Source organism: Pleurodeles waltl, chromosome 3_1, assembly GCF_031143425.1.
Source record: "Pleurodeles waltl isolate 20211129_DDA chromosome 3_1, aPleWal1.hap1.20221129, whole genome shotgun sequence".
Classification (NCBI taxonomy): domain Eukaryota; kingdom Metazoa; phylum Chordata; class Amphibia; order Caudata; family Salamandridae; genus Pleurodeles; species Pleurodeles waltl.
Window position 1 is genome coordinate 279,214,078 of NC_090440.1, and position 22,158 is coordinate 279,236,235.

The 22,158-nt window shown below is 45.3% G+C and overlaps 1 protein-coding gene across 7 annotated transcripts in view; it reads right to left on the reverse strand.

Annotated features, from left to right (window-relative positions):
• The window catches only part of APBA2 (amyloid beta precursor protein binding family A member 2), a 1,150,852-nt gene that overhangs the window by 710,051 nt on the left and 418,643 nt on the right, over positions 1–22,158 (reverse strand). For 2 of the 7 annotated variants that reach the window (XM_069222389.1, XM_069222384.1), the window contains exon 4: positions 7,727–7,911. The exons of the other annotated variants lie outside the window; for them this stretch is intronic. The gene's annotated coding sequence lies outside the window, so the exon portion shown is untranslated. The remainder of the gene's footprint in view (positions 1–7,726; positions 7,912–22,158) is intronic. 7 annotated transcript variants of the gene reach the window in all.

Below are 22,158 nucleotides of genomic sequence, written 5' to 3' on the forward strand. Positions count from 1 at the left end.
AGGGTGGCTCCAGCCTCAGAGAGACATCGAGCTCTTTCATTATATTCAGTTTCCTCTCCCTCAGGCTCTCTTCTACCGAATCTCTACGCCACATTTCACAACATGAGGTGATGTGGATATGACCCATAATTGGACAAAGCCCTGAGGTCAACCAAAGCTCTCATGCATATTCTCTGCAGATTATATATATATTGTGGTTTACTTGAAGAGCAAGGTTTTTAGCAAGCTGCCTTGTGACCCTCACGTTGCCATGCTCATGAAGTACACGAAATAACATAAATTACACTAATAACCACCTACAAAGGGCATAGCAAGCACGAATCGAAGGCACACAAAATATGCCTGTTGGGTTGGTTTCGTGCATAGGCCCAAGGAAAGAGAATCCCGTAACAGGTTTGTGGACCTGGCGCTGGCTCTTGCTAGGCAACAAATTGACATGAATTGGAGATCATCAACTGCCTAAGAGCTTACGAAATAGAAAACAAACATACGTAGGTTTGTCAGAGCAGAATGGATGCTAGTTCATGACAGGCTGGAGGTGGGCCTAGGTCTCAACCGATTCTGAACTGGGAGAGAGTTACTGAGGCCATTAACCGTACATCTGGTGATAGACCAGTGTAGATGGAGAGCTCTATAGAATTATATGAGAACAACTGTTGTCAGTGTGTACTGTGCTGCACATCTGTCTGCAGTGTGTGTCTTGGTCCAAGTGCAGTTGGTTTGATTGTACACTATATGCATATCAGTTACACTAAAGGGTGCTTCATCTCTTACTGACCACAGCTGGAGGAGAGTGGGAGGTGGGCACAGGAGGGGAGGAAGGTTTAACAATCTGTAATTACTGTAGGTGGATTTTCCTAAGGCCCATACATGGCAGGATGCCAAGATAATAGCTATTTTATCTTAATGTAACTGTAGAAACTGAGTAGTACTTCCTGAGGATGTGTGAGGCTGAGTGGTTGCCTGGAAGTTGTACTGTATGGCAATTTATAAAAATCCTAATAAAGTACAATTGGGAAAAAACACCTACAAAGGAATGCAATCATGACACGCTCCTGAGACTTTCAGAAATAGCTTCAATTGGTCTAGTGGTAACATGGCTCCCCCAGTCAAAAAAACAAAATGCTTCAAACTCAGATCAATTACATTGGCACATAAAGAGTTCACTTATTCAATCCTGCTCCTCTTTAATATCTCTAAAATAATAGAAGATTACAGAATAAGACTCATATCTCAAAACGGAGATAAATGACAGCATTTCAAAGTATGCCCACGAAACCGCTGAGCTGGAAAGCGAAAACATTATGGGAAAGAAAACACCATCTAGTAAAAAAAGATTTTTCCTTCAGATCTGAATTAAGGTTCGTTTTCCCAGCAGGTGACCCCTAGAGTCAGCAACCACGCAGCTCCCACCATTCCCTGAGGAGCTGAGAGAGAAAACACTAGAGTGATTCATTGTGTACAAGTTCAGAAAAGTTGCCCTTAGGTAATACCTTGATTGAGGAAAAGTACACAGCATTAGTTATTCTGATTGCTTTTTAGGTTGAGAATAGCAGCACGCAAGCGCTGCTTTTCCGATGTGTTGGGATGTATCTGGGCTTTAAACCACGCCCACCACATGCCCATCACTATCACCATCACTCCTTCATGGGCTTGCCTTTCAAAAATCCTTTCTTTTGGTTAGTAACTGCTGTACGTGCGTCCCTCCTTAGGGAGGCTTTGTTAGCGCCTTGGGGACTAACCATGTTACATGGATAATTGCACTTTAGCCGAAAACTTTGACTGCAAGGCAACTACTTTTTCCTTTTGTGTCCCTCCTTTGCTCTCACGACAGCACTTTGAATAGGCTAGTTTATGCCAAACTTTTTACATTTTATTTTTATTTCCTAAAGCGATAAACGGAAAACTCTGCTTCACGCCAGATGCGTGCAACACGAAAACGTCTATTGGTGGGGAATGGGCTCTAGGTACAACCAAAAGTCTGAGAGACATTTCATTAGGATCTAAAGGAGTGTCGTAGCCCGTGAATCGGCTTTAAATTGTAATTAATCCCTTCCCCAGAGTTGAGGGACTGTGACTGAAGTGATGACATCACTAGTTTTGCGTGACTGCAATTGAAATGCTTGCCTTGAGTGGACTTCCGGGGCGACCGTGTGAATCTCTCCTCATCCTGTTTTTGACAACACTGGATCTCTGCGGGAGTTGAAGTTAGGCTACTGCCGGGCATGGATATGTATGTGGATTGTCTGACTAGGTAGCGATTAGATGACGTAATACCTAATACGGGAATGGGATAATCCAGGGTATAAAGTTAGGGGTGCCAAAGTGATTTGCAATGTTTTAGGGTTTTTACTTAGAGCTATGTCTCCTTCCCTGATAAATGGAGCTCTCGTCTGCGGGTACACCGTCCATCTGAGCGCTGATTTCCCTGGGAAAACAATGTATATGCAAGGTGCATCGATCATAAAAATGTTCTGGAGTTAATTAATTGCTGTGTACAGACTCATGGGTAATTGTATAACCGCTGATATGTTTGACTGCGAGCGAACATTTGTTTCCATTTGTGTCTGTCCTTTGCACTTCACGCTCATGCCAAGGTGCTTTAACATCACCTTTACAACTGTTTTACTTTCCATTTTCAATTTATGTGGCAAGAAAAGTCCGGTTAGGACCTTACAAAGCTAATAGCTCTAGGTCGAGCAAATGCAAGACCCATTGCATTGCAAATGCTTGTTGGTATTTTCACAGAGCTGACCCATTCCGCAGGCTCATAGTTATTTGCGGCATTATCTGCTATTTAGTCAAAACAGTTTTATTTCTGTGACTTTTTTATTATTTTCATATGTATTGGTTCCTTGAGGTTTGGCAATGTATTCCAGTTAAAAAGCTTTGCAAGTTGGAACTGTAATCATATTGCCACAAGACAGATATAGAAATATACGCTTTGGACAATCGTTCATATACTCAAAATCATTTCGCTGCTGGCATGCCAGCTGTTGCATGGATAAAATGCAGCGCCCTGAAACTCAGCTCTGATGAAACTGAGATTATGCTTCTTGGCTCTCAAACTTCCATTTGGTCTTTAGGATGGTGGCCTTTTGAACTTGATTCCACTTCTATTACGACCTCATGTACCAGGAACGTAGGCATCCTAGTCATTGATTGTCCATTGCTTGCCCCCGAGATCACAGTTGTAGTATTTGTTTTTCACATTTTTGAGACTGAGTCACAAAATACTTTCTTTGCTGCCTGTGACTACAGAAAAAAAACTGTGATTCAAACTGTTACCATTTCTAGCTTGGATTATTGGAATTTACAGATGCCTCCCTAATTATCTCACAAAGATGCTCCAGTTGGTTCAGAGCACTCCTGTGCAGCTCTTCTTGAATCTTCAGAGGTGAGAGCCAGCCCGGCACCTTCTTCCCAGCTTATGCTGGCTCTTGCCGCAGCAAAGAAACACTTCTAAGGCTCTATGCTTTACTCATAGAGCTTTACACAATTCTGGATCCATATATCAGAAGAAGTGCTTTACACAGGCAATGTATTTCCCTTGTCCCTCAATCTTCTGTTGGTTCTTCATTTCAAGCAGAGCCGTGGACATTAATTTAAAGGATGTGCACGGTGTACCTTTTGCTTTGGAAGGGATGTTCTGATATTACACTGTTTTGGAAGAGACATGATGTTCTATTATACATTGTCTTGAAGACAATCCAAGCAATGAAACAAACCATGATGTCTGAACTGTTGTGAAAGATATTCTGTATGTGATTGATGCTTGAGTAAAGTACCACATATGAAGTATACGTCAAGACTGGACATTGATATTTTTTAATATATTGTAGCTTGGGTTTCACTTGTTGATACTAACTTTGTTACACAAAACAGCTTGTCAGAGTGGCCTTGTCAAGTCACATTATATCATTTGGGTATTCTCCGCTGACTGCAAATACTTTTATTTATCAAATTCTCCACATCGTAAACCAGAGAAGGTGATGCTTAGGAATACATGTAAAGTACACAGTATCACCAGTTGAATAATAAGAATTTGGACTTGAAATTATGTCAGGGGCCTGCAATGGCCTAGAAGACATATGACACTGTCTCTTCATCTTCTAGCTAGATGGGTCTCTGATCTGCAGTCTAGAGCAGTGGTTCTTAATTGTTTGATTTATGTGGACTCCCACTTATACATTGCTGGAATTCGGGGACCTCTACTGAATCATTACTGGAACCTGAGGACCAGTGCTTAGTTTATGAAAGAAAGAGTACCTGTTCCTGAAGCTTTTCTTAGAAGCCAGCAGCCATCAGCACAGCAAATGCGAAGGCTGGTTGTCTTTAATCTACTACCAGACACTACCTGCCCATTTTCTCACTCTTGCAGTTTTCTGCTTTCACTCATTCTGATGGGTTTGCGATCTTTCTATTCCTCCGTCTTTCTGATCTGTGCTCTTTCACACATTAAATATTTAATGCGGGGAAATAACGCTTGCTCCCCAACAAAAATAAGTGCAGGTGTCCCCGACTGGCTCAAATTAAACATTGCCAGAGACCCCTACCGAGTCATTACTGAAAGTCAGGGACCGCTGCCTAAGCAATTTTGATGATTTGAATAACACGCAATACACATAAATACAGAAACAAGCATTCATCAAACAGGCCACAAATAAATAAATATATTATCTCATTCACAAATATGAACATTTAAAAACTTTAATTTCAATGAGAAGGTTGGGGCTTTCCTAAATTCAAACGAGGCCACCTATCATCCATACTATTTTCTATTTGATGGACTTGGGCTGCTCCTAATGAATCAATCTGAGGATATCAAATTCATTTTTAGCCTCCAGTTTCAGATTCCTTAACATTTAGAGAACTTTTTCAATTTTTAACATTTACATTTTGCTTCTTTATTGATATACACTTTATTAATCTAATAATAATATTTAATTTTCTAAGCAGTCTCAGCCTATCAGAGTAGATGTTGTGGACCCCCAAAGTTGCTGGACCACAGATTAAGAACAGCTGGTCTAGAAGGTGACGTAAGCGCTGACAGGAGAATCTGAATCAAGCTTATGCTTCTATGTAGGGTGTGGCGAGGAGATGTTTTAACTTAGTGTCAGAACAAAGCTTTCACTGTGTGAAGTGAATATATGTCAGTAGTTGCAGAAAATCCTTCTTGAGCCTAAAATACCTAGATAAAGATGTGATGAGTTGGAACATGTCTCTTTTCTACACTTTATACCACTGAACAATTGAAAGAAGTGTGTCGGCTCTGGATATATTTCCATAATGCTATAGATGTGCTCCATCAAGCACAGAATTTGGCAAACATTGACAACTTTAGGAGATCAGCAAAGAGTAGGAACATGAAATACCATTTCTATAAATCAAATGTGTCGAGTTACATTTACTTCTTATATCAAAGTAAGAATATCAATTTCCGTAAGCAGAGCAAGATGACATGAATTGCCTGGGTCATGCTTAATTGTGCAAAGTGCTATTAAGCACTTTGTTAGATGTTGTAAGGTGTACTATTTTTTCACATTATTGCTGTTTTGAGTAAAACACATTTGTTGTTGTCAAATATAAACAAAATACAAGCACTGAATTTTGGAACGTATGCAATATGTGGACATTGATGTTTGTGCTCCAAATGTCACTCACTACAGCAAAAACAAAAAGGAGTTTGCCCCATAACAAGGTTCCAAACACCATAGGCAGCACGAGATCTTGGCTCCTCTGATGACATGGGATTCTTTATTCTTTGGACTTCAATTCCACCTCACGTGAATTTTTTCTTGGCACTTCAATAACAAAACCAATACTTATGAAATTCATCATTTTATTATAGCACTCCTAAGATGTTCGGGTGATTCTTTGCTGACAGCACCCATTCACCTACTGAAGGTTTTACATGGCATCTTTACCCATTGGTAAAAGTATGGATGATAGCACAAACTCATTAGTATCTCAAACCCAAAGGTTTAATTATAGCATATGAGCATTAATGTGTCATCTGTATGTGCCGGAATATTGTGCATATGTTGGCATGCACCACACAAACATCAAACCTATTGGCTTTGCCCAAGGTTGTTTAATAGTGTTTAGGCACCTGCAATCTCAAAACGATATATATAAAAATCTATTTCTATTTCCTAATTCAGTGGCACTCATTATAGTTTTCTGGACCAACTCAGAAAGTACACATGCAGCCAATCTACAAAGAACTGGTTAATAAGATTTTAATACTGCTAATGACAGGCTGGTGGCCTTCCAAACTTTCAGACCAGTCTCTTGTTTAAAAGAGTTGTGCTGGGGGCAAAGGCAAGATTAATTTAAAACATGCATGTATTGGCTGTGGTCTGCTACTCAACATGTGTATACTGAATTTTCGTGCATAAAAAACATGGATCTTCAGTTCTTCATTTCTCAATGGAGATATTTGTGCACCTAATGTAATTAGGGGTGCAAATGCCTTTGTTAATAAGGTCCAGTGCTAGTACAATTTAGAGAAATCTATTTATACAGAGATTACTGGTGTAGACAGATTTGGCAGGTACCTGAAAATAAACTGCAAAGCTGATACAAGGTATTACCTCTCAGAATCAATCACATGGACTCTTTCTTCAGATATGACCTCTATGTTAAACTCAGAAAAGCAAATCTTTCAGGAGCACCAGTTATAATTTTATTTACACACAGAGGAAAGTGTACAAGTTTTCCCCACTGTCATGAGTGCACCAAACACAAAAATAAACATGAGAAGCAACACATTCTAAATCAATCTAAGGAAGTCTCCAAACCTGAAATTTGAGGACATGACTTGCATCTGCATGTCTGGATCTTGTGAAGGTTTATTTCTTGCTAGACTCATGAAAAAGCTGGTCCCATTTTGGCTCTTGACCTCTGCTCTTTAACTGTTTCCTGGAGCACAGAGAAGTCCTCCATCATTGGAAATCAGCAATGGTGAACCTTTTTTTTTTTTTTTTTACAAAAATCCACAACTCTCTGCAAGCAATTTGAAAAGTACTTGCCTGATATTGCTTGCACTGTATAACAGCAAAACTATGAGAATTTGATTCATCCAGTTGCAAGATTATATCAAAGGCAATCACCTAAAATAGACTTTCCGAACTGGCTGCAGACCCATCCATAGTACTGAACTCTTTGATGAGGACTTATGTACTTTTGTGGATGATGATAGCCTTAGTGCTGTTGGGCTTGAGCACTACCAATGAAGGCATTCTTCTTTCCAGACTCCTAGAAGAGTCCATAAAATATATGGTGGACTGAGTCTTTTCTGGCTGAACATGAGCAAACATTCATACTGGCTCTATTTATCTCTCTGACAAAATCTTTACTCCAGAGATTACTAATATGGCCATATTTATTCAACATGTACATTCTACCACTGGCTACATTTAGCCAGTGGTAGAATGCCTAGGTGGTCATCAGTGCACATGTCGTTCTGCACTCCTGTGCCATTACAGGAGTGCAGTACTACATGTACACTGATGACCCCCAGGGGATGTTTTGGCTAATTGCCTTCAAGCTATCATTTTTCTCTGCTGAATCTGCATATGACACTCTCTCCAACATGTTGGTAATGGTGCGCTAGACAATGCCTTCTCCACTCCCTCCAACATACCAGGAATGGTGCACTGAACAATGTATCCTCACTCTCTACAACATATTGGGAATGGTGCGCTGGACAATGTCATCCTACCTTTCGAAGCTGATCCCAGCAAGGATTAAACTTCTCATCAACAGAACAAAAATGGATAACTGGAGCCCGCCTTCTTGGCTCGAAGTTATGACCCCTTTGCCTGTTCCATCAAATGTTGTGTCTCATCTTGGAATTAATATTGATGCTGACTCATCCCTTGGGTCTCATGTAGCTATGTTCTCAAACTTGTAAAGTAAAAAGCAGAGGTGTAGGTTGGTCAGGAAGATTGGAGGGATGTGAGTTTCAGATTTTCAGACAATCAGGCCGGCATATAACATTTAAATACATTATACAACAAGCAAGGTGCCTAAGAGGGGCCAAAGGGTCAGTGAAAAGGGAGAGGAACGCGGATTGGTAGGAGTACTAAGAGAGAAAACACAATAATTGTAATATAGCCAATATTTTGAGTACTTTCAAAACAGAGGGGGAGAGAGTGTGTGTACGTTGTTGTCTGTATGTATGTAAACATCCTGATAAAATCAAACTGGCATCTAACAATACCAGACTGAGAGCACTTGTACCCAATTATTTATCAGATCACACATTTCTTAATTTATTAGGGGGTGTAACACCTCAAACAACCCCCCGAAGCTATGCCCTAAGAGAGAACTAAATAAAAAAAAGAACATTGCTCGTAACGTAACATAAAAAAACAGGCATGTATGCTCAAGTTGACAAAATTAAATTACTGTACTATATTGATCACGATCACCATATGTGCAAAATAAACAATTAAAAGCATTTTTTCTGTTTTTAAACTGATCTACAAGGGAGATTTGTAACCTTTCCGATCTTTCTATCAGTGCAACCTTACTACAAAAGCTGCATTATTTTTTGGTCATCCAAAAAATTGTCTAAAATACCTATGCCCTGATTATGAGCTGTGCAGTACAGGTAGGGTACAAACTGAACACCCATAAACATCATTACTGTATGATAATGCCACACCACTACTATGCAATTAAAATTAATCCCCACTGTTAGAACTGACATCATGGTGTGGTAGTCCCTCAAAACATTTTGCCTTCACTCCATTACTTTGCTGAACTAATTTTTTGTTGGCACTGGGATTCTGTGCACTTCGCCCAGTGATAAAGTGCATGTGCTCTCTCATTAAAACATGGTAGCACTGCCCTACACCTAAATGCCACATTTAATTTACTTGTAAGTCCCCAGCAAAAGGTACTACCTGTACTGAGGGCCTGTAGATTAAATGCTACTAATGGGCAGCAGCACCCATTGTGCCACTGTAAAACATCCCTCAGGACTACTATTGCAGCCTGTAGAGCAGCTTTAAACTGCCATTGTGACCTTTTTCCGGGCCTACAACGTCCTTTTGAATATGTATGTCACCTCTAGGGGTTTTCCTGACAGGGCAGCTGGGAAGGAGCTGTCCCCTGCTCTGATTACACTTCAAAGTGCTCTACCTGCAGTAACACAGAAAGCAACCCAATATCAGGTTTGCCCTTGTCTTTGTCACCCTAGACAGTTTGAAGTCAGGGCCAACAATAGGAGGAGAGCTGAAAAGACCCAGTTTTGATGGTAGATGAGTGAGTTCCCCCACACAAAGGCTGGCACCAATAATTTTTGTTTTTTAAAAAAAAATATATTTTTATTGTTTTATCAGCCAAGTGGTAATTTACAGGTAATATAACAAAGATTACAGTATTTTCGACACGCGTTGTTCATACCAAACGTTATACGCACATATTGTATGTCTCAGTACAACCGCAACCCAATTGGGCATTACAGATTATAATTTCGAATTATACAGTAGGTTTAGTATGTGCAAAGTTGGTATCCGAACAGAGAAATGTAGCAAAGGATATTAAGCAGAGAGATAGAGTGGGGATGGTGGGCACAGCCGGAGAGGGGGGGGAGAGGAGGCCAATGGGGAGGAGGGGGAGGAGGGAGATGCCGCAGCGGGGTGGGCAGGAAGTCGGGAGGGGAAGGGGTAGCGCTGCTCGTTTTCCTATTCTCCAGCAAACCTTCCGGAGGTTCCTTCGCGGGTTATTGCGGATTCTGTATTAGTGTATCACTTCCCTGAGCGTGTTGGTCAACCAATGTGGTAATGATACCATTAGCCGCGAAAGTAACGGGAGAATTGGTATTGTGTTATTTCAGGGAGGGCGAACGTCATCTTTGTTCTCTGCAGTTATCATGAATGCATTCCATACCTCTAGGCCTTTTACTAGTATACCTTTATCCGACAAATTTTGTAGGGTCTGCGTTTCTGCTTTGGCCCAGCGTATTACCTCTTCTCGCCATTGGCAACCGTGGGGGCGCCCGGGGCCTTCCAGTGCATGGCTATAAGGCATCTATATAGCACTAAGGCCAGGGCGATGCATTTATATGATCGTTTGTGTTTCTTGGAGTGTGGTGTTATACCCAGTAAGCATACTTCAGGAGTGGGAGATAGTGTGATGTTCGTCCATTCAGTCAATAACGATGTTATGGCTATCCATGTATTCCTAACAGGGAGACATTCCCAGGTCATGTGGTAAAAGGAGGCTTCTTCTGTATTGCATCTGGGGCAAGTCTGGGGTGAAAGGGGGAACATGCGAGTTATACGGTGTGGAGTTAAATAAGTCTGATGTACATAGTTAAACTGTGTATATCGAAAGCGGGGATTGCGAGAGACCTCGCGGGTCATTCTCATCGCCTGATCCCATGAATTAAGTGTTAAAGGCTCTGGTAACACACTATCCCATCTGTTTTTTGCCTGTTCCTGTTTATGTTCGGTTTGGGTGGTGAGGATGCTATATATATTTGAAATGCTTGATGAAACGTTGATGTTCCCCAGTAGCTCATGGAGCAATGGGGAAACCTCCGGTTCCGAATTGCCTTTTTTCCATGACTCGCACATTACCTGTCTGATTGCGCCGTAGACTATGAAGCCCCCCTGACCCAAATCGTGTTTGTCGGCTAATGTTTCATATGGTTGAAGTTGCCCATCTTGGTAAATGTCTCCAAGTGTGTGTATACCTCTGCTGACCCAGGCATTCAAACCCAGCGTGACCGCAATATTCGCCAGCATCGGGTGTGCCAGTAGTGGTATCCTGGGAGAGCACTGCGGGTCTTTACTGCTTCGTAGTGCATAGTGTCCCCAGGCCCAGTGTGCAGTGGTCAGTAGCATATTACTTGTGTGTCTAGGGTTTGTCCGATTCATGGGGTATTGCAGTACTTCCGTACCATCGAGAACCTCCAGCACCTTCTGTGCTTCCGCGCCGGTGGGATTTCCCATCCAAGTAGTTATCCATTGTACCTGGGAGGCTACATAGTACGCTTCAAACTTGGGGGCGCCCAGCCCGCCTAGATTGAGTGGTTGAGTTATTTTTGCTAATGCGACGCGTCTGCGTCCCTTGCCCCATATTAGGTCTGTTAATAGGCTATTCAGTTGTTTAAAAAAGGAGCTCGGCAGTATTAAGGGCAGTGCCCTGAAATAATAGAGGAGGCGTGGGAGTACTATAATCTTTGCAATGGCAGTTCTACCCATAGGAGACAATGGGAGTGAGCACCAGAAGGGCAAGGAACCCCTCGTTGATCTGATCACTTGACCAAGGTTGCCATCTCTTAGATCTTGGTTATCGTGAAATATATTTATACCTAGGTATTTGAATGTGGTATAACACCATTTCAGGCCCCCCAGGCTTGATTGCGTTCTGAGTGTCTCGGGGACCGGGCGCAAAGGGAATATACAGGATTTTGCCCAATTGACTGTTAGCCCGGCCACTGCACTAAATTTTTTAAGAAGTTCCAGCAGGTCCGGGATGGCCATAGCATGGTCCCGTAGAAAAATCAGCGCATCATCTGCATATAGGGAAACAATCTGGTGTGATTGGCCGTCTAGGATGCCCCATATAGGGGCCATTACCCGAAGTCTGGCGGCCAGGGGCTCGATGGCTAGTGCAAATAAAAGTGGGGATAGTGGGCATCCTTGTCTGGTGCCTCTGCCGATGTTGAATTTATCGGAAATCGTGTCCCCTGTCCTAACCCTAGCCACTGGGCCTGCGTATAGTGTTTCCACCCAGCTGATGTATATTCGCCCGAAGCCCATTCGCTTGAGTGTTTCTATTAGAAAAGGCCATCCCAATGTATCGAACGCCTTTTCGATATCCAGTGAAACTGCGACTTGCAGCATCTCGTTTGCTGGGGAGTTTCCCATCAGGCGTAGCAGATTCCTGATGTTGCTGAAGGTGCTACGCCCGGGTATGAAGCCTGCCTGATCCTGATGGACCAGTTCAGCTATGCGTGGTAGCAGGCGGTTGGCTAAGATCTTGCCTAGTAGCTTACAATCAGTGTTTAGCAATGATAATGGCCTATATGAGCGAACATCTAATGGATCGCGGCCCGCCTTCAGCAGTACTGCTATCAGCGCCTCCGACACATGTCGGGGAGCTGATTTCGATCTAAAGCCTCCCTTAACATTGCTAGGTATGGGGTCAAAGTCTGGGATTGAAACGTGGTGTAGTATTCGATGGGAATACCGTCACTGCCAGGTGCTTTGCCATGCTTCAACTGTTGTAGAGCGCTCTGAATTTCAGCTATCTCTATTGGGCTGTCTAACTCTGTCACTTGGGCGGCAGATAATCAAGTCAGGGTAATATCTCTGAAGAAGTCTTCTAGTTGAGTGTTGTTGGGAGGTGGAAGTGGTTGATATAGTGAGCTATAGTACTCCCGGAAAGCCTTATTTAGCTCTACCTGCGTATTCACTATCAGCCCCGATTCCAGGCGAATAGCTCCTATGGGGAGATTCCGACGTTCATTATTTATGAGCCATGCTAATAATTTGCCGGATCTGTCGCCTTCAGCGTGAGTACGAGCTAAATAGTGGCGATAGTCGTAATGCCTGAGGCGGCTATCTGTGTCGGTCCATTTAGAGCACATATCAGTGATTTTCGCTAGAGTTATGGCACCTTTAGCAAGTTCGCATTCAGAAGTTTGAATTTCTTGTTCCAATGCTCGGAGATCGCACGTTAAAGTCTGACGTACTCCGACTGTAGTTGAGATACAAACCCCCCTTATGACTGTCTTATGTGCGTCTCATTCAATAGCCCTAGAGCTAGTTGTCCCAGCGTTCGACTTAAAGTATGCTGATATATGAGTGGCTATGTCCTTCCTGAAGGGCGGGTCTTGTAATAATTGCGTTTGCAGTCGCCAGGTTGGGATACATGAGCGGGGCTTGCCCCATCGGATTTGTGCTTTGAGTGGACAGTGATCCGAGAGTACCCTAGCAGAGTACTCTGCATTTGTTATTTTATGTGTTATGTTCTGTGAGGTGAGAATGAGGTCTATCCGGGTAAACAATTGTTGTACTGGGGAATAGTAAGAGTGTTCTCTCTTATGTGGATGTAAGTGCCTCCATATATCAGTCAGCCGTCGTTCTTCTATCCATGTGCTTAATGCTAGGGAATTTTTTGTTGGAAGGGTGGCCACTAATGGGGGATGAGATCTGTCTTTATCAACTTGTGGAACGCTGTTCATGTCCCCTCCCCATATGCATGATGTGGTTAAGTCGTTGGTTAGTTGTGATATCGTCGATTGTAAAAATTCGCCTTGCTTGATATTCGGGACATATAGTCCGTTTATCACAAGCTCCTCCCCGTCCAACAACCCCTTTAATTGTATGAACCTGCCTTCCTTGTCTTTTATGCTGTGTTGTACTGTGAAGGGGACCCCCGGGGCCAACCAGATCAGCACCCCTCTGGCGTAGGTTGAGTCGCCAGCACTGTATATTGAGCCCGACCAGCATTTTTCCAACCGGGCTGCCTCAGCAGTTGTAATGTGTGTCTCTTGCAATATTGCTATTTGTGTCTGGTGGCGCTTTAGATATGCATGTATTCTATGACGTTTGCTAGCGCCGGCCATGCCCTTCACATTCCAGGTTATTATGTTATAAATAGGTTCCTTGTTCATTGCATTGTATGGGAGTTGGAGGGGGCCATCCAAACTGTGTTAGCTCGATCCCCCCGACCCACGGGGCCCCCCCCGCCCCGCCCGTGCCCACCCGTCCCAAACAGCCCCGTCCAATGCCCGGCCATCTCCCACGTGTCGGAGAGGAGGAAGAAACCCATAGTGGGTTAAGAGTGAAAGAGAAAAGAGAAAATATTTCAACCAAAAGGATATTACGGACAGTGTCCGATCGTTAAACGAAGTGGCACAACCGGTGCCTAAGATGACTTCCAGGGAAGTCAGGTCCATTCGGAAACAGTTCAGGTTTAGGGGGTTGTAAGGAAATGCCTCCTGGGCATGGTTGCCCCCTGACTTTTTGCCTTTGCTGATGCTATGTTTACAATTGAAAGTGTGCTGAGGCCTGCTAACCAGGCCCCAGCACCAGTGTTCTTTCCCTAACCTGTACTTTTGTATCCACAATTGGCAGACCCTGGCATCCAGATAAGTCCCTTGTAACTGGTACTTCTAGTACCAAGGGCCCTGATGCCAAGGAAGGTCTCTAAGGGCTGCAGCATGTCTTATGCCACCCTGGAGACCTCTCACTCAGCACAGACACACTGCTTACCAGCTTGTGTGTGCTAGTGAGGACAAAACGAGTAAGTCGACATGGCACTCCCCTCAGGGTGCCATGCCAGCCTCTCACTGCCTATGCAGTATAGGTAAGACACCCCTCTAGCAGGCCTTACAGCCCTAAGGCAGGGTGCACTATACCATAGGTGAGGGTACCAGTGCATGAGCATGGTACCCCTACAGTGTCTAAACAAAACCTTAGACATTGTAAGTGCAGGGTAGCCATAAGAGTATATGGTCTGGGAGTCTGTCAAACACGAACTCCACAGCACCATAATGGCTACACTGAAAACTGGGAAGTTTGGTATCAAACTTCTCAGCACAATAAATGCACACTGATGCCAGTGTACATTTTATTGTAAAATACACCACAGAGGGCACCTTAGAGGTGCCCCCTGAAACTTAACCGACTATCTGTGTAGGCTGACTAGTTTTAGCAGCCTGCCACAAACCGAGACATGTTGCTGGCCCCATGGGGAGAGTGCCTTTGTCACTCTGAGGCCAGTAACAAAGCCTGCACTGGGTGGAGATGCTAACACCTCTCCCAGGCAGGAATTGTCACACCTGGCGGTGAGCCTCAAAGGCTCACCTCCTTTGTGACAACCCAGCAGGACACTCCAGCTAGTGGAGTTGCCCGCCCCCTCCGGCCAGGCCCCACTTTTGGCGGCAAGGCCGGAGAAAATAATGAGAAAAACAAGGAGGAGTCACTGGCCAGTCAGGACAGCCCCTAGGGTGTCCTGAGCTGAGGTGACTCTAACTTTTAGAAATCCTCCATCTTGCAGATGGAGGATTCCCCCAATAGGGTTAGGATTGTGACCCCCTCCCCTTGGGAGGAGGCACAAAGAGGGTGTACCCACCCTCAGGGCTAGTAGCCATTGGCTACTAACCCCCCAGACCTAAACACGCCCTTAAATTTAGTATTTAAGGGCTACCCTGAACCCTAGAAAATTAGATTCCTGCAACAAGAAGAAGGACTGCCCAGCTGAAAACCCCTGCAGCGGAAGACCAGAAGACGACAACTGCCTTGGCTCCAGAAACTCACCGGCCTGTCTCCTGCCTTCCAAAGATCCTGCTCCAGCGACGCCTTCCGAAGGGACCAGCGACCTCGACATCCTCTGAGGACTGCCCCTGCTTCGAAAAGACAAGAAACTCCAGAGGACAGCGGACCTGCTCCAAGAAAAGCTGCAACTTTGTTTCCAGCAGCTTTAAAGAACCCTGCAAGCTCCCCGCAAGAAGCGTGAGACTTGCAACACTGCACCCGGCGACCCCGACTCGGCTGGTGGAGACCCGACACCTCAGGAGGGACCCCAGGACTACTCGGATACTGTGAGTACCAAAACCTGTCCCCCCTGAGCCCCCACAGCGCCGCCTGCAGAGGGAATCCCGAGGCTTCCCCTGACCGCGACTCTTTGAACCTAAAGTCCCGACGCCTGGGAGAGACCCTGCACCCGCAGCCCCCAGGACCTGAAGGACCGGACTTTCACTGGAGAAGTGACCCCCAGGAGACCCTCTCCCTTGCCCAAGTGGAGGTTTCCCCGAGGAACCCCCCCCTTGCCTGCCTGCAGCGCTGAAGGGATCCCGAGATCTCTCATAGACTAACATTGCGAACCCGACGCTTGTTTCTACACTGCACCCGGCCGCCCCCGCGCCGCTGAGGGTGAAATTTCTGTGTGGACCTGTGTCCCCCCCGGTGCCCTACAAAACCCCCCTGGTCTGCCCTCCGAAGACGCGGGTACTTACCTGCAAGCAGACCGGAACCGGGGCACCCCCTTCTCTCCATTCTAGCCTATGTGTTTTGGGCACCACTTGGAACTCTGCACCTGACCGGCCCTGAGCTGCTGGTGTGGTGACTTTGGGGTTGCTCTGAACCCCCAACGGTGGGCTACCTTGGACCAAGAACTGAACCCTGTAAGAGTCCTACTTACCTGGTAAAACTAACCAAAAACTTACCTCCCCCAGGAACTGTGAAAATTGCACTAAGTGTCCACTTTTAAAACAGCTATTTGTCAATAACTTGAAAAGTACACATGCAATTTTGATGATTTGAAGTTCCTAAAGTACTTACCTGCAATACCTTTCGAATGAGCTATTACATGTAGAATTTGAACCTGTGGTTCTTAAAATAAACTAAGAAAAGATATTTTTCTATATAAAAACCTATTGGCTGGATTTGTCTCTGAGTGTGTGTACCTCATTTATTGTCTATGTGTATGTACAACAAATGCTTAACACTACTCCTTGGATAAGCCTACTGCTCGACCACACTACCACAAAATAGAGCATTAGTATTATCTATTTTTACCACTATTTTACCTCTAAGGGGAACCCTTGGACTCTGTGCATGCTATTCCTTACTTTGAAATAGCACATACAGAGCTAACTTCCTACATTGGTGGATCAGCGGTGGGGTACAAGACTTTGCATTTGCTGGACTACTCAGCCAATACCTGATCACACGACAAATTCCAAAATTGTCATTAGAAATTGATTTTTGCAATTTGAAAAGTTTTCTAAATTCTTAAAAGACCTGCTAGGGCCTTGTGTTAGATCCTGTTTAGCATTTCTTTTAGAGTTTAAAAGTTTGTTAAAAGTTTGAATTAGATTCTAGAATCAGTTTTAGTTTCTTAAAAAGTATTCCAACTTTTAGAAGCATAATGTCTAGCACAGATGTGAATGTGGTGGAACTCGACACCACACCTTACCTCCATCTACAGATGAGAGAGCTAAGGTCACTCTGTAAACTAAAGAAAATAACAATGGGCCCCAAACCTACCAAAATACAGCTCCAGGAGCTTTTGGCAGAGTTTGAAAAGGCCAACCCCTCTGAGGGTGGCAACTCAGAGGAAGAGGATAGTGACTTGGAGGACAATTCCCCCCTACCAGTCCTATCTAGGGAGAACAGGGTCCCTCAAACCCTGACTCCTAAAATAATAGTCAGAGATGCTGGTTCCCTCACAGGAGAGACCAACACCTCTGAAATCACTGAGGATAGCCCCAGTGAAGAGGACATCCAGTTAGCCAGGATGGCCAAAAGATTGGCTTTGGAAAGACAGATCCTAGCCATAGAGAGGGAAAGACAAGAGATGGGCCTAGGACCCATCAATGGTGGCAGCAACATAAATAGGGTCAGAGATTCTCCTGACATGTTGAAAATCCCCAAAGGGATTGTAACTAAATATGAAGATGGTGATGACATCACCAAATGGTTCACAGCTTTTGAGAGGGCTTGTGTAACCAGAAAAGTGAACAGATCTCACTGGGGTGCTCTCCTTTGGGAAATGTTCACAGGAAAGTGTAGGGATAGACTCCTCACACTCTCTGGACAAGATGCAGAATCTTATGACCTCATGAAGGGTACCCTGATTGAGGGCTTTGGATTCTCCACTGAGGAGTACAGGATTAGGTTCAGGGGGGCTCAAAAATCCTCGAGCCAGACCTGGGTTGACTTTGTTGACTACTCAGTGAAAACACTAGATGGTTGGATTCAAGGCAGTGGTGTAAGTAATTATGATGGGCTGTACAATTTATTTGTGAAAGAACACCTGTTAAGTAATTGTTTCAATGATAAACTGCATCAGCATCTGGTAGACCTAGGACCAATTTCTCCCCAAGAATTGGGAAAGAAGGCGGACCATTGGGTCAAGACAAGGGTGTCCAAGACTTCAACAGGGGGTGACCAAAAGAAAGGGGTCACAAAGACTCCCCAGCAGAAGGGTGATGAGACAACCAAAACTAAAAATAGTAAAGAGTCTTCTACAGGCCCCCAAAAACCTGCACAGGAGGGTGGGCCCAGAGCCTCTTCACAAAACAATGGGTACAAGGGTAAAAACTTTGATCCCAAAAAGGCCTGGTGTCATAGCTGTAAACAGCATGGACACCAAACTGGAGACAAGGCCTGTCCCAAGAAAGGTTCCACTCCAAACTCCCATCCAGGTAACACTGGTATGGCTAGTCTCCAAGTGGGATCAACAGTGTGCCCAGAGCAAATCAGGGTTCACACTGAAGCTACTCTAGTTTCTGAGGGTGGGGTGGATTTAGCCACACTAGCTGTCTGGCCGCCTAACATGCAAAAATACAGACAACAACTCTTAATTAATGGGACTAGAATAGAGGGCCTGAGGGATACAGGTGCCAGTGTCACCATGGTGACAGAGAAACTGGTTTCCCCTGGCCAATACCTGACTGGAAAAACTTACACAGTCACCAACGCTGACAATCAGAGAAAAGTACATCCCATGGCAATGGTTACTTTAGAATGGGGAGGGGTCAATGGCCTGAAACAGGTGGTGGTCTCCTCAAATATCCCAGTGGACTGTCTGCTTGGAAATGACCTGGAGTCCTCAGCATGGGCTGAGGTAGAGCTAAAAACCCATGCAGCAATGCTGGGTATCCCTGAACTGGTGTGTGTGAAAACAAGAGCACAATGCAAGGCACAGGGTGAAAAAGTAGAGCTGGAGTCTGGAAAAATGGCCCAGCCTACCAAGAGAACAGGAAAGTCAGTTGGGAAACCAACTGCAACACAGCAAAAGAAAGGGAACCTCTCTTCTCAGGAAGAAGTTCTGCCCTCTGAGGGAACTGAGCCTTTGGAGCTTGAACCTTATCAGGTTGAGCTCTTAGGCCCAGGGGGACCCTCAAGGGAAGAGCTGTGTAAGGGACAAGAAACCTGTCCCTCTCTTGAAGGCCTTAGGCAGCAAGCTGCTGAAGAGTCCAAAGGCAAGAAAAATGGAACACATAGGGTCTATTGGGAAGATGGGCTCCTGTACACTGAGGCCAGAGACCCCAAACCTGGTGCCACTAGGAGAGTGGTAGTGCCTCAACTGTTCAGAGAGTTCATCCTAACATTGGCCCATGACATTCCCCTTGCTGGACATTTGGGACAAACCAAGACGTGGGAGAGGTTAGTCAACCACTTCTACTGGCCCAATATGTCCAACATGGTTAAGGGGTTTTGCCTCTCCTGCCCCACCTGTCAAGCCAGTGGTAAGACAGGTGGGCATCCAAAGGCCCCCCTCATTCCACTTCCAGTGGTGGGGGTGCCCTTTGAAAGAGTGGGTGTGGACATAGTTGGTCCACTGGAACCTCCCACAGCCTCAGGAAATATGTATATCCTGGTAGTAGTGGATCATGCTACCAGGTATCCTGAAGCTATTCCCCTTAGGTCGACTACTGCCCCTGCAGTAGCCAAGGCCCTCATTGGTATCTTTACCAGAGTGGGTTTCCCTAAGGAGGTGGTGTCTGACAGAGGTACCAACTTCATGTCAGCATACCTAAAGCACATGTGGAATGAGTGTGGAGTGACTTATAAATTCACTACACCATACCATCCACAAACTAATGGCTTGGTTGAGAGATTCAACAAGACATTAAAAGGCATGATCATGGGGCTCCCAGAAAAGCTCAAAAGGAGATGGGATGTCCTCTTGCCATGTCTGCTTTTCGCTTACAGAGAGGTGCCACAGAAGGGAGTAGGATTCTCACCCTTTGAACTTCTGTTTGGTCATCCTGTAAGGGGACCACTTGCCCTTGTTAAAGAAGGCTGGGAGAGACCTCTCCACGAGCCTAAACAGGACATAGTGGACTATGTACTTGGCCTTCGCTCTAGAATGGCAGAGTACATGGAAAAGGCAACCAAAAACCTTGAGGCCAGCCAACAGCTCCAGAAGTTTTGGTATGACCAAAAGGCTGCACTGGTTGAGTTCCAACCAGGGCAGAAAGTCTGGGTTCTGGAGCCTGTGGCTCCCAGGGCACTCCAGGACAAATGGAGTGGCCCTTACCCAGTACTAGAAAGGAAGAGTCAGGTCACCTACTTGGTGGACCTGGGCACAAGCAGGAGCCCCAAGAGGGTGATCCATGTAAACCGCCTTAAGCTCTTCCACGACAGGGCTGATGTCAATCTGTTGATGGTAACAGATGAGGATCAGGAGGCAGAGAGTGAACCTCTCCCTGATCTTCTGTCATCAGACCCAAAAGATGGTACAGTAGATGGAGTGATCTACTCAGACACCCTCTCTGGCCAACAGCAAGCTGATTGTAGGAGAGTCCTACAACAGTTTCCTGAGCTTTTCTCCCTAACCCCTGGTCAGACACCCCTGTGTACCCATGATGTGGACACAGGAGACAGCATGCCTGTCAAAAACAAAATCTTCAGACAGTCTGACCATGTTAAGGAAAGCATCAAGGTGGAAGTCCACAAGATGTTGGAATTGGGAGTAATTGAGCGCTCTGACAGCCCCTGGGCCAGCCCAGTGGTCTTAGTCCCCAAACCTCACACCAAAGATGGAAAGAAAGAGATGAGGTTTTGTGTGGACTACAGAGGGCTCAATTCTGTCACCAAGACAGATGCCCATCCAATTCCAAGAGCTGATGAGCTCATTGATAAATTAGGTGCTGCCAAATTTCTAAGTACCTTTGACTTGACAGCAGGGTACTGGCAAATAAAAATGGCACCTGGAGCAAAAGAAAAGACAGCATTCTCCACACCTGATGGGCATTATCAGTTTACTGTTATGCCCTTTGGTTTAAAGAATGCCCCTGCCACCTTCCAAAGGTTGGTGAATCAAGTCCTTGCTGGCTTGGAGTCCTTTAGCACAGCTTATCTTGATGATATTGCTGTCTTTAGCTCCACCTGGCAGGATCACCTGGTCCACCTGGGGAAGGTTTTGAAGGCTCTGCAATCTGCAGGCCTCTCTATCAAGGCATCCAAATGCCAGATAGGGCAGGGAACTGTGGTTTACTTGGGCCACCTTGTAGGTGGAGGCCAAGTTCAGCCACTCCAACCCAAGATCCAGACCATTCTGGACTGGGTAGCTCCAAAAACCCAGACTCAAGTCAGGGCATTCCTTGGCTTGACTGGGTACTACAGGAGGTTTGTGAAGGGATATGGATCCATTGTGACAGCCCTCACTGAGCTCACCTCCAAGAAAATGCCCAAGAAAGTGAACTGGACTGTGGACTGCCAACAGGCCTTTGACACCCTGAAACAAGCAATGTGCTCAGCACCAGTTCTCAAAGCTCCAGATTATTCTAAGCAGTTCATTGTGCAGACTGATGCCTCTGAACATGGGATAGGGGCAGTTTTGTCCCAAACAAATGATGATGGCCTTGACCAGCCTGTTGCTTTCATTAGCAGGAGGTTACTCCCCAGGGAGCAGCGTTGGAGTGCCATTGAGAGGGAGGCCTTTGCTGTGGTTTGGTCCCCGAAGAAGCTGAGACCATACCTCTTTGGGACTCACTTCCTAGTTCAAACTGACCACAGACCTCTCAAATGGCTGATGCAAATGAAAGGTGAAAATCCTAAACTGTTGAGGTGGTCCATCTCCCTACAGGGAATGGACTTTATAGTGGAACACAGACCTGGGACTGCCCATGCCAATGCAGATGGCCTTTCCAGGTTCTTCCACTTAGAAAATGAAGACTCTCTTGGGAAAGGTTAGTCTCATCCTCTTTCGTTTGGGGGGGGGTTGTGTAAGGAAATGCCTCCTGGGCATGGTTGCCCCCTGACTTTTTGCCTTTGCTGATGCTATGTTTACAATTGAAAGTGTGCTGAGGCCTGCTAACCAGGCCCCAGCACCAGTGTTCTTTCCCTAACCTGTACTTTTGTATCCACAATTGGCAGACCCTGGCATCCAGATAAGTCCCTTGTAACTGGTACTTCTAGTACCAAGGGCCCTGATGCCAAGGAAGGTCTCTAAGGGCTGCAGCATGTCTTATGCCACCCTGGAGACCTCTCACTCAGCACAGACACACTGCTTACCAGCTTGTGTGTGCTAGTGAGGACAAAACGAGTAAGTCGACATGGCACTCCCCTCAGGGTGCCATGCCAGCCTCTCACTGCCTATGCAGTATAGGTAAGACACCCCTCTAGCAGGCCTTACAGCCCTAAGGCAGGGTGCACTATACCATAGGTGAGG